Here is a 12396-nt window from a genome sequence, read left to right on the forward strand (position 1 = left end):
CCCAGAATGTGGGCGAGACACATATTTATCATCTTGAGTTATTAAGGAGCAGCTGTAGAATGATACTAATTAAGTGTCTGCGCTCTTTCTGAGCCTGTAATTGTTTTTGGAACAAGCCTAAATGTAAGGAAAGAAAAAGGCAGGGTATTTGAATACATTAAATCTCTGTCGTAAAGACCATGCTCCGTTACATTTTCCCCCAACGCATACGCTGAAGGAGCCATCCCCAGGGGGTACCAGCCTGGCCCACACTAGACATCCCTGCACAACACTTTTGCGGTGTTATCTGCACTGTCCCGAAGGACTTACCAATGGTTCCTCAGTGTCCTCAGCCTGCGAGTCTCTGAGCTTGCTTTGCAGGGCTCCCATGGCCAAGGTCCAGTCATTCACAGGTTTTTGTTAAGTGAGGTGATACAAATACGCACATGCAAAGAAATGCAAGCATCCTATAGGCTCTTTAAAATGTTGTTCTCAGACTTTGTGTCGAAACCATATTTCCTGCCTTCATCAGCTAGAAGCAGAGCCACTATAACTAAATCTTAACAAACCAACCAAAAAACACACACACACAAAACAATTAACCAGAAGCCCTCAGAGTTTAAAATCAGTTCCTTCATTACCGGTACCTAGAAAACTCAGATAAAAGTGAATGGAATTTCTTTGGATGGGTTGTGACAATATAGTATAGCAATGAAATGAAGGAAACAGTTCCAGTACGTTGAGGATGGGTAACTCTAGTAAGAGGTGGCTAAGAGGAGAGCTTTTCATTGCAAACTTCCGGCCTAGTTTTTTTAAAATACAATAAATAACCTCAAATCTCTGCCTCCGTACTATTGACAAAAATGACAAATAATAAAAAATAATTGAGTTTAAATAAACAGTGAAACTCCACATTGTTATAAAATTGCCAGGGTTTTAGCAGGATGTCCCCCCTGCCTCTTCTTCCCATTGCTTTCTTGTTCCTACTTCAAGCTCATGCTCTTTAAGTAAATCCTAAGTTCACCACCTACAGCTGGCCACATGCGGCAGGGGCTCTTGGTAAGTGGGCAGTTCAGACCACGATATTAAACAAGTTTTTTTTTTATTTGTTTGTTTGCTTTTCCTTTTAGAGAATGCTGCAGAACTGACCCAAATAGAAAGTTTCCTAGAAAATAATTTTTAGCATCAACTAGGAATTCATATAAATATATATTTTTAATGAAATAAACACTGAAAGTACAGCAGCAGTAATTCTCTCTACCATAATAAATAACACGTCCTTCAGTTGCAATTGGAAATAAGACATTGCAGTTTGGAAAACAGTAAACATTCTTACTTATTTTAAAAACCTGACCCAGGGAAGGTTCTTGAAAAGAAGGGTTTTAGCCCTGGCCAGTGTGGCTCAGTTTGTTCAGCTTTGTCCCATGCACCAAAAGGTCACCAGTTCAACTCCTGATCAGGACACATGCAGGGCTGCCAGCTCGAAACCCAGTAGGGGGCATGTAGGAGGCAGCTGACTGTTTCTCTTTCACATAGATGTTTCTCTCTCTCTCTAAAGTCCATAAAAAACATAAAAAAAAAAAAAAAGACATAAAATACATTAAAAAATAAATAAATAAGGGTTTCATTCTCATTTTCAACTCCTACCATTTCTCCAGCAGTGGCCATGTTTCTGTGAGGATATAAGACCTGTAATCCCATTTTTGAAATTGTAGTAGCAGTATACATTTTTTTCTTAATTTAAGGCTTTGGTTCTCTGACTTGCTATGTGCCTACCTTATTAACATCATATTAAAACTTCAGGTTTGGAGGAAAGGTGGTCGTATATTCAGGGCATTTAACTTCTTTCTTCAGCTCAGCCTAAACTGTTTTTCCTATAAATCTTCTTATAGAAAAATGTAGAATAAAATTAATACCAAATAGTCAAATTGTTCCCATAAGTTAAAAAAAAAAAAAACTAAGACAAATTTTCTAATGGAATCATTTCACATTAGATTACGTGGCTTTGCAGAAATCAGTGAAAAGACAATGCTTCCAAACAGCATGTCTAACACTTCTAGGCAGCAGTGAGCCTGCTGAGGCAGGGTGCACAGGTGTGCTGAAGGTCAGGTGGGCTTCTGGCCAGATCTCCCCCCTCGGGACTGTCAGGCGTGTCTGCCATTGGTGGCCTGGGGTCCTCAGTCCCATCACTATCTATAACAAAATCTAAGAAAGCGGCAAAACAGTCTTATTGGAATGGCTAAACCCACACTGCTGACTGTGAGATAAAGGTAATTTACTTTTCGACATTTACTCGTGGGAAGCTGGGGCCTGGTAGACACTAGGGAGTGTTGAGGAATGATCGCTGAGTGGAAGTTCCACTCCCTGTGTATCATGGCACCACTTTGGAACACATCCATTTAAGAGATCAGATAACTGAGGCCAAGGGCAGGAGTCCAAGTCAGATTTTTGTTAAAACCAACACTTGTTTAATCGCATGACACTTTCCTAACCCTAACTCTATACAATCAACTCTATATAATGTGAGTGGAGCTCAGGCATAAAATTCCAGTGCTTTTCTACTGGAGTGAGAATTTTTAGTTGAAAGTGATTAAGGAATGGCCTCTGTTCTCTCCTGGCCCATGTTTTTCCACTCAAGGGCCCACATTGTTTTCTTTAGCCCCCATCATGGAAACTGGGGGGGCTGGGCAGGGATTGTTCTTTTTTGCATTAGCATTGGTAGCACTGACCACATAAAATTGCCCTTTTTATTTGCTCAGAGCCCATACGTGAAGCAGGGAGTTCCTATCGAGTGTGTTTCTAGGGCCCTTCTCCAGCCTGCTTTGAAAGATGTCAGAAATAATCCAGGAAAGGCCTCTCTTTAGCTCGTGTCTCTTCCCCATATTTTCTGTATTCTGCTCTGTTACTGGAGTTAAGTCTCCATAGATATGGTAAAAAGGGGCTTTCCCACCCACTTTTACTGAGATATAATTGACATTTAGCAGTGTGTGTTTTAAGGGCACAGCTATGATGATTTGATAATTGTATACATCTCAAAGCGATCACCGCAACTAGGTTAGCTGACATCCATCACCTCACATAGTTACAAAATTTTGTTTTCTTGTGATAAGAACTTTTAAGATCTATTTTCTTTGCAACTTTCAAATATGCGATACCTATTGTTTAACTTCAGTCATCATGCTGTGCATTATATCCTCGGGACTTATTTATCTAATAACTGGAAATTGTACCTTTTGGCCACTTTTACCCATTAGGCCCACCCCCAGCCCCACCTCCGGCAACCACCAATCTGTTCTCTGTTTCTATGATGTGAGTTTTTAAACATTCTACATATAACTGAGACCATACAGTTGTTTTTCTCTGTCTCACTTATTCCACTTAGCACAGTGCCTTCAAGATCTACTAATGTTGCAAAAGGCAGGATGTCCTTTCTCGTGGCTGAATAACACTCCACTGTGTGTATAAACCACAAGTCCTTTACCTGCTCATCTGTGGACGGACACCTAGGCTGGGTCCATGTTTGGCTGTTGTAAATAAATCCGCCCTGAACATGGGGGTGCGGATGTCTTCCTTAGATACCATCTTCTTGCCTTTGGATAAATACCCAGAAGTAGGTTTGCTGGGTCGTATGATAGTTCCATTTTTACTTTTTTGGGAACCACCATCCTGTTTTCCACAGTGGCTGCAGCAATTTATATTCCTACCAACAGTAGCACAAGGGTCCCCACATCCTCACCAGCGCTTGATCTCGCTGTCTTTATGATAACAGTCATTCTCACAGGCATGCCGTGATACCTCATTGTGGGTTTGATGCACATTTCCCTGGTAATTAATGATGCTGAGCTCTTTTTCATTTGCTTGCTGGCCTTTTTTTGGGGGGGAAAATTGTCTAGTTTCTCTGTCCAAAAAGGGGACTTTTAATTGCACTCCCAAATTGTGGTTAGAATTTAAAATAGTTACCTCCAATCCACTCTTTATAATATGAATGTCCTATTATCTTGCTCGGTTTTCAGCATCTAAAATCATACATACAGTGCCTGCGTATTTTTAATCATACAAGTTTTCCAAAGTCATATAAAACTCCTATCAGTAAAAGAGATGTCCAGGAGTATAGAGGATAGGTACCCACACATATACCTGGAAGGTGGTATAAGCACAAAAAGAGAGCATAAAAGTTAGCATCAGCCCTGCAGAGCGAGGCTGAGCCCCTGCAAAATCCCTTCGTTACCCGTTGTTACAGAAATGCTACAGCACTCAGGATATCATCAGAAAAGCTCTCTTAGCACACACGTCTACTTTAGGGTTTATTCCCCCAGCACCTTACAATTGTCTTACAATTGCGAGTTCGTTTATTTTCCAATAACCAGAACGCTGCTTCCCCTTCACAACTGTTTCATAACAGTGCTGACGCCTGAACCGCAGGGAAAAACCAGCGTGGTTCGCACACGCTGTCCTGTGTGCTGAATGCCCCGCCACCTGGGGCTTTGCAAGTAATAATGGAATAATTCTCCGCTTTTATCAAACCCGCCCTTTTGTTTTGATTGTCCAGTTAGGATTATGTGTTGGTGTCTGTTTCAGATGTCCCATGAGGAACAAGCAGGGACTCCGGCCCGTGCTAACTAGGCCCTTCCCAGCGCTCAGGTGCGCGCTCAGCCCTCCACCACGGAGCGCGCGGGAGGGGCCGCGTGCTGAGTGGCAGTCTCCTCGTACTCGGTTCATCTGTTGATCAAGGGGGGCAAACAGTCGGTGGAAAGCAACATGGCAGTGGCAAGCCCCGTCTTCAAGGCAACTGTTGTACAATTGACCCCTTTAGCATTTCATTTCTCCGGCCTCTAGGAAGCTTAAGTTTGGACATCAAAGGGCTACCTGTGGAGGAAAAGGTTCCAGACTGGTGAGTAAACAAATTGCAGCTAACGGGGTCGTTAGCTTCCGTGGTAAAAACTGAGACGGGGTCTTCCTCAGGAACAGGTGTGCCAGCTGCCAGCGTGCGGGGGCTTTTTAAAGCCTTGTACGTGTACTTAGACCGAGAATTTGACAAAATGTTATATATTCTTTGCCTAATGGCATTCGCTAGGTTTAGACAGAGCTCGGTGTTTATACTGGGGAAGTGTTTATAAAAATCCCTCCCAGCCGCCCAGAAGCAGGCGAGAGATGTACCCCGAGTGCCCAGGGTCAGAGCTCCCGGCTGCACCGCAGCGAGCGCCAGGCTCCTGCAGCCCGGGCGCCGGCCAGCTAACAAGGTCCTGGCTCCTGGTCGCCCAGAGCACAGTGTCACGGCGACCTGTTTAAACATGAGGGATTCACGAAGATGCAGTGGGGGGGCGGGGGGAAAAAAGATTTGTTCTGCCTTGAACCTCAAGACCGGTGAGAAAAACCTCTGTGTTTAACGTAGAGGAGAAGCAGATGCCTGTTGGCTGGGCCAGGCAGCCGGGCAGTGGCCTGGGTGGCACTCTGAGCCGGGCCGGGCGCCTGGCGGGCAGCCTGCTCCTGGAAAGGTCCTGTCGGGACCGGCGACGGGGTGGGAAGCGGTCAGGAGTCGGAGCAGAGGCGGGGGCCCTGGGGTTTCCATGTGTGCTTGCGAGCTGAGCAACCGCCCTCGGTTACAAAGGCAGGTTTTGAAGCGCGTACTTAGTCTTTCCTTCTGGAAATGGGGCTTTCTGAAGCGCCGTTGTAGCTTCTCTTAGAATTGGTGCAAATCGGTTTTACGCTGCAATTAGTCTCCTTTATTCCCTTTCGTTCATCTCCTGTCACGTCTGTTGAAAGAAAGATGTTGTACCCCAACAAAATACATAAATACGTTTAAAAATAAGAAGGCTATCATTATTATTTAAAGTTTTCAGAGAGACACAATTATTGTGTTGGGTGAGATAGACTGCTCAGTCACAGGGATGGTGATTTTTAATAATTTTATGCTTATAGGAGGTTATATGACATTGTTTTATTGTGTTCAATTGTGTCTGTTCTTATGAAAATGAAGCTAGTCATTCCTTTTAAAGTAATATCGGTATGGTGTTTTTGAATAATTTTCTCTGCGTGGAGGGGAAGTGTTAGCCACTGGATTTCCTGTGCTGGTGTCTCTAAACCATAAAAGTCTAAAATATAGAAATCCCACAATGAGCAGAGGCTGCTGGAGAGTAACCCCCAGGGGGGCGTCGAGCAAAGCCCCCAGGACTGAAACACAGGGGGCACCCCGTGACTCACTGGCACAGCAGCTTTGGAACAGCCCAGGCCAGAATTTCCGTCTTAGCTCCCACCGTAGGCGGCGGTAAATGCCCACGTGGAACCCTGGCCATGAGGCTGCCTGGGGACGGAGTTCCTTCATTGTAGGTCTGGGTAGGCATGCATTCAACTTTTGTACAATAAGGCGGTACCCCCACATCCTCCCCTCTTTCTGAGCTTTGCCACCCTTAGGGAGATGAACTTGGAAGGAGCCATAAAGGCCTTAGATTTCCCACTTGTAAACAGCCCTATCATTCGATGCGTGGGGACACTCCCCTGCGGCATCACGTCTGCACAGAGCAGCCTGCGCCCGAAAAGCTGTGTTGTGCTGGCAAAGGGAGAAATGCCCATGGGTTTCCTTCTGCCGCATTTAGGACCTAAATTTTGGCATATTTCAACCCATGCAACACGGCTGTCTCTCCACCTGTGCAGCTCTCAGGAGACACCTGTGTGTGTGTGTGTGTGTGTGTGTGTGTGTGTGTGTGTCCATCTGTGTACACACACACACCCCCCTAAAGAGAAAGCTGTGAGTGAGAGACTACTTTGTAATAGGCTTATACAAATAACTATAGGGTGTCCCCCCAAAAATGTATACACACTTTCACAGATGATAGCTGTTAAATGAAAATGAAATGTATTTTAATAAACACTGTCTTCGTAACTATTAAAAGTGTGTGTATACATTTTTGGGATACCCTCCATACATAAACAAAAGCAAAATAAAACAAAATGCCAAAAATGTTTGGTAAGAAAACAAAGGGGAAATTATGTTTAAGTAGCTCTGTCCAAAAAAGCAGCAAAGATCTTCAGGAAATAAGAATGGTAGAGATTAAAAATCAATGTGTAAAGAGAAATAAAACCCTTCCTTTCTAACAGATGGAGTGCTCTCTGTCCGTATCAACATAATGAGAATTATTATCTGGATAATAGGGGCCGCTCCAAAGGCAGGTGTCAACCTGTCGGTCCATGTTGAACACTAAACCATTTCACAACCCCAGAAATCTCCAGCATCTGTGCGTTTTCCCTGCATTAATCGTGGGGCATGCATGGAAAGTCAATCATCAATCATCATTAATTATCTGTTCAACTGATGTCTGCACTTTCTTGCCCTTTAATCTTCATTAACATGTAGGAAAGAGGAAGTCCCGGAGGGCGGGCCACATGTGTTTCTGGGCTGCACATATGTCTCTCCATTGCACTCACCGCTCAGAAAAGAGCTCTCCGCTCCGGGAAGCCGATACGGCTTATTCTCCGAATACCGCAGATTAAACCTAAAGGCCCGCTTGGAGCAGCCAAGGGCCCATGCAGGATTCAGCTCTTTAGGGCTGAGACCCTGGTCCCCAGTCACTTACCACCTTCCACAGCCCTTGGCCTGTGTCCTGTAAGACTCCCTGCCGATTGCATCCCTGTGTCCTGGAGGAGCCCACAGCTCCTGCAGATGTGTGTCTCTTCTTACTCTTTGTCACAGGCTGTTATGAGCAAAAAATAACTCCTACAGATGCCCGTAGCGCCTTTTAGTTCTTATGAAGCATATAAGCTTTGTGAGTGCTGTCTGGTGTGTAGAAATTGCTGGCAGTCGGGCTGCTTGGAATAGTTCACTTGTACAGGGGCAGGTAAAATGTGGAGCTCTTTTGATGAGCTGCGTCATGAATGATGGATTTTGTGCAGAAGTGTCCCATTTTGCTTTGTGTCATTTCCTCTACTGAAGGATAGAGATGCCAATGACATGTGTAACTGTCACTCAGTGGCCAGAGATTTGACAGTATATAGCAGCATCCTTCCACACTGGAGCCACCTGGCTAGTCTCAGAGCTAAAGCAGCCTCTGCCTGTAAGTCAGAAACTGCACTGGCTCTTCCTCAACATTTATGGCTTCACCTCCCACATTCCACATATCAGTCATTACCAGGCAAGTATGAAATGGCCCCTTACACCCCACATCTGCCAAAGTAAGTTGAGGAGCTGAAGTGAGGAGAGTATATTGCTCAGGCTACATGCTATTTCCAAGGAAAATACATCTTTATCCTTAAAGCATCAGTGTGTCATAGTTGACATGATTTCACATCCATGAGAGGGTCTTGCACAAATCCTAACTGTATACTTTCAAAAACTAGAAGACATTCTGTGCTTATACACGTGTCCCGAGAATGAGGTTACTTTTATTATCAGTTCTCATGCTCTTAAAATGTTCCGACATGATTAGAGTAATCTTAGGGAAATTACTCTGTTGCACCCTGATTAGTCGAGCTAATCTTCTAGAAAGAGCCTCCAACCTTTCCTCTAAACATCTTTCCTTTACAAATGGTAATTATGAGAAAACTGTTTCAGTATAACGTTCATTAGTGACAGAAACAGGGAGACGCGATATTTCTTGTAGTACTGAACTGATATTAGAAAACCAGTGAATTTGGAGGAATAGATAAACACGTTCCAAGTCTGTCCTTCTGTCTGGTTTGCTGTAGTCTCAGGTGACAGTGCGGGAGCAGTTTTCAGAACTATTTTCCAGGGGAGAGATGAAGACTGAAGAGAGATGGGAGGGAGGGAGGGCCGGGGAAAGGAAAGGACCGTAAATAAGAACCGTATCTGATTCAGTGGTAAATACTTAGTTTGCCTGTTGCCAAATGCCTTGGCTGTCACTTCTGTGGTAAATTGATACACTGGCATCCAAATGTGTCCCTTAAAGCGGCTCTAACGCAGGAGCATCTGACGCCCCTCTCCCAAGGATCAGATAACTTCACAGAGGCCCCCACGCACCACAAAGAAGCTTTGACCTTCAGAAGGCCCAGCGTCCTTCGGTGACTCAGAGCAAAGCTACATAGACTAACAGCCTACAGGATTCAAACAGTCGCATCCAAGAGCTTAACCATCTCTGAAGAGCTTTTATTTGACAAAAAGGGAAAGGAAACAGGTCTTTGTTGGTTTCCCTTTTTTTAAGAAACGAAAGGCTGTTCAATTCCCCCTTCCTTCATCATCTCTGTAATTACTCGCCCAGATTTCCACAAGGTTTTCCAGGTAGAAGACACAGGTCACTGGCTCCTTTGTCATCTACAAAACGCTAACTTTAAAATCAGGCCAAAATTTTTTTATAAAGATTCACCTGTGAAAACATGGGGGAACAGCACCTGTAGTCACGCACATGGTTTTATTGGTTTTAGGAGCATGATTTTTTTTTTTTCATTTCTATTTTACAAATGTGAACCTAAATGGGATGGTGACTCACCAAATAGGTCAATGAAATCAGTGGCTCGTTTCTTGTTGGATTTAAGGAAGAACTTCCATGCCAGGCGAACATCATTAGCAAATGCATACCCTGTTAGAATTGAGAGGAAAGCTGTAAAAGGAGCAAAAATACACTCAGCATTCCTCGACTCCTCTCTGGGATGAAGGCTGGGTCTGCAGTCAGCTGTAGAACACGCCTGATTTAAATATGAGCCAAGAGGCTATTTAATTAATCAGCTCCTAGCAGGGCTTAGGCATTAAATTTACTTTTACAAAACCCAAAAGTTATTCTTATCCATATCTCTCGGTTTGACTGATTAATTATCTATGGTTCCCCAGCACATACCACGATCACAGCAATGTTCTTGGAGATATAATCATCAAAGAGCATCCCTTGGTTGGGGTGGTACATGAGAAGGGCATAAATGATGAAACAGAACAGGGCCATTAATTCCTTCTGTTTTGTTTTCAGTGCTTGGAGGTTGGTTTACTAGGTAGGGGGTATAGAGAGCGGATGGGAAGTGAGGGGTGGAGGGAGGAGGGCTGTGTATCAGAATTTCACGCTCTTCCCTTCAGCCAGCCCTGTTCTTTGGGCCCTGGGCCCTGCAGCCCTGGCAAGCCTTGAGGGCTGAGAAGGCCTCATGTTGGCTTGCCAACCTTTGGGTGTTCCTGAGGCATGTACTCTCATTTGGAGCTAAGTAAGTATTCCTCCAACATCCAGTGATTAGAAAAAATCGCTTGGCTACACTTACATGGTTTACACTTTAACCCGTTGTTTAATGCAGGTTTTTAAGCAGGTTTTGGTTTTTTTAATTCAAAAGTTTGACATGTTATTGCAAATTAAGAAAGTAGAAGAACAGAGGGCAAAAATCAAAGCTTGCAAGACATGTGTGCCTGCGACTCAAGACAGGGCAGCAGAGCTGCTACGTGAGTTCCCCGGTGGACCTCTGTTGACCACGTTTCTTCTTATTCATACAACATTTATGTCGAGGAATTTGGACAGTTTGATTCTTTGTAATATTTTTTTGCCTAGGTACCTTTCCCCCATGTTTATTTTTCTATGACGTGAATGTGTTCATCGTACAAACATTTTAGAACAAAACTGTGGTTGACCAGCATACAGAGTACTGATGTCCTTTGGTCAAGTGCAGTCAGCGGCCGACACTATGGCCTGGCAGGTCCTCTGACCACATTCTAATGGGCAGCTGGGTTAGTGCCCTGGGGCAGAAGTGAACTGCACACGGGGCCACTCCTCACGCCTCCCTGTGGGGCGTCCAGTGGTGGGGGGCTGTCGCCTGCAGGGAAACATCAGCCCTACTCCTGGGTTGATATTTTCTGGTGGAGGAGAGAGCAGCACAGTCAGTCTTACCCTGATAATGTAAGTACAGGATATTTGGGAGAGACGTGTTTTCTGGGATCTCTGCACTCTGCTTTCCCAAACAGTTCTCAACCAGAACATTCAATAGCAGCGTTACCCTCACAAGCGCAAAGAAACAAGAACAGAGATAGACTATTTCACTGTTATTTTCCTCAGACATAATCTCCAATGCAAATGATGAGTCCCTTTCGCTGGTTGAATGACATCATTCTGTCAACCTTCTGAGAAAGCCTAATCCTGTTTGCTTTATGATTTTAAAACAATCTAAAAGCACGGTGGGGGAGGGCGGTAGCAATTTTAAAAAGCCCAGAAAATTGGTGAGTCGGTAATAAAGATCCCAAAGGTTACAAAAATGTAAGATCTATTGGCTGTGTATTTTTGACCCTGGCAGATCCGTATCTGACAGGTAAAGAGGTGTATTTTTATTTCAGGGGTGAGTTCTCCTTCCCTGGATAATGCTTGCGCGTAGCCAGAGGGGCCTGGGAAATTTTAATGTGGTTAAAAAGTACAGCACAGCCCATGGGAACAGGTTTTGTCCAATTGCTCGTTATGGGAGCGTTTCTCTCTCTTCTATGCCCGTCTGGGGTGCCGTGAGGAATGAGTGGCACTGTGTTCCCTGTACCCCGCCTGGTATTTCTGATCAGTGTCTTTAGATTGTTTTTGTTGGGGTGTGGTTTGTCTCTTGTCATTGGGACTTAATATATAGAAGATTAGCAGAGAGGAATTCTGTATGATGGGGGGAGCTGTTTCCAGTTTAAGCGCTTTCGTCCGCCCGGTACTCTTCAAAATATAGTTTTAATGGTTGAACACTGTTCTGTTCTGTTATGTGACTGTGCCACAATGTACTGAAAAAGCGCTATTATTTTTATATTCAGGGGATTAAAATAAGAAACTACTACATAAATACTTATACACTTCTCTGATTACTTTTTTTTGGAAAAAAAGTAAAAATTGAATTAGTTTGTCAAATAAAAACAATCTGTGAATTCAAATCTACTATTTTCACAAAATAGAAAAGTATTTAATATACACTTTCTTTGTATTGGGTTTTTACTTTTTTGGCATATATCTCACCTAATGTGATATTTAAAAACAAAGCCATCTAATTTCTACAAAGTAGTCATTATAATAAATGACTTCTGAGCCAAGTATTGGTATAAAATCATCCTTTTTCATTGTACAGAAATAGCATTCTTGTCTGTAGAAAACAAATATTTTGAGTTCTACCTTGATAGCTAAAAAAGGTAACCTCGAGCACAATGCTAGGCTTTGGGCAAACGAAATTCAAAAGATTTAGAGATAAGAGTTATGAGCTTCTCATACAAAGGTGGCTCAGAAAGCATAGGAAAGTCCAAATTACCATTTACTATGTAACAACACCCGTAATAGCTAATACTATTTGCATTCTTACTAGTGTCAGACAGTTTGAAGTGGTTTCTATAAACTCTTTCATGAGGTGGTCCATGCCCAGAAGTTTTCCTTCTCTAAAACACAGACTTCCTACAGGGCCTTAAGAAAAGACCAAAATTTGGAATGAAACAAAAGAAAAAATAACAATCATAAATAGGACAAATATAAAACCATTTTGATACCATAAAGACTT

This window comes from Miniopterus schreibersii (assembly GCF_964146895.1).
Source record: "Miniopterus schreibersii genome assembly, chromosome: 2".
NCBI classification, from domain to species: domain Eukaryota; kingdom Metazoa; phylum Chordata; class Mammalia; order Chiroptera; family Miniopteridae; genus Miniopterus; species Miniopterus schreibersii.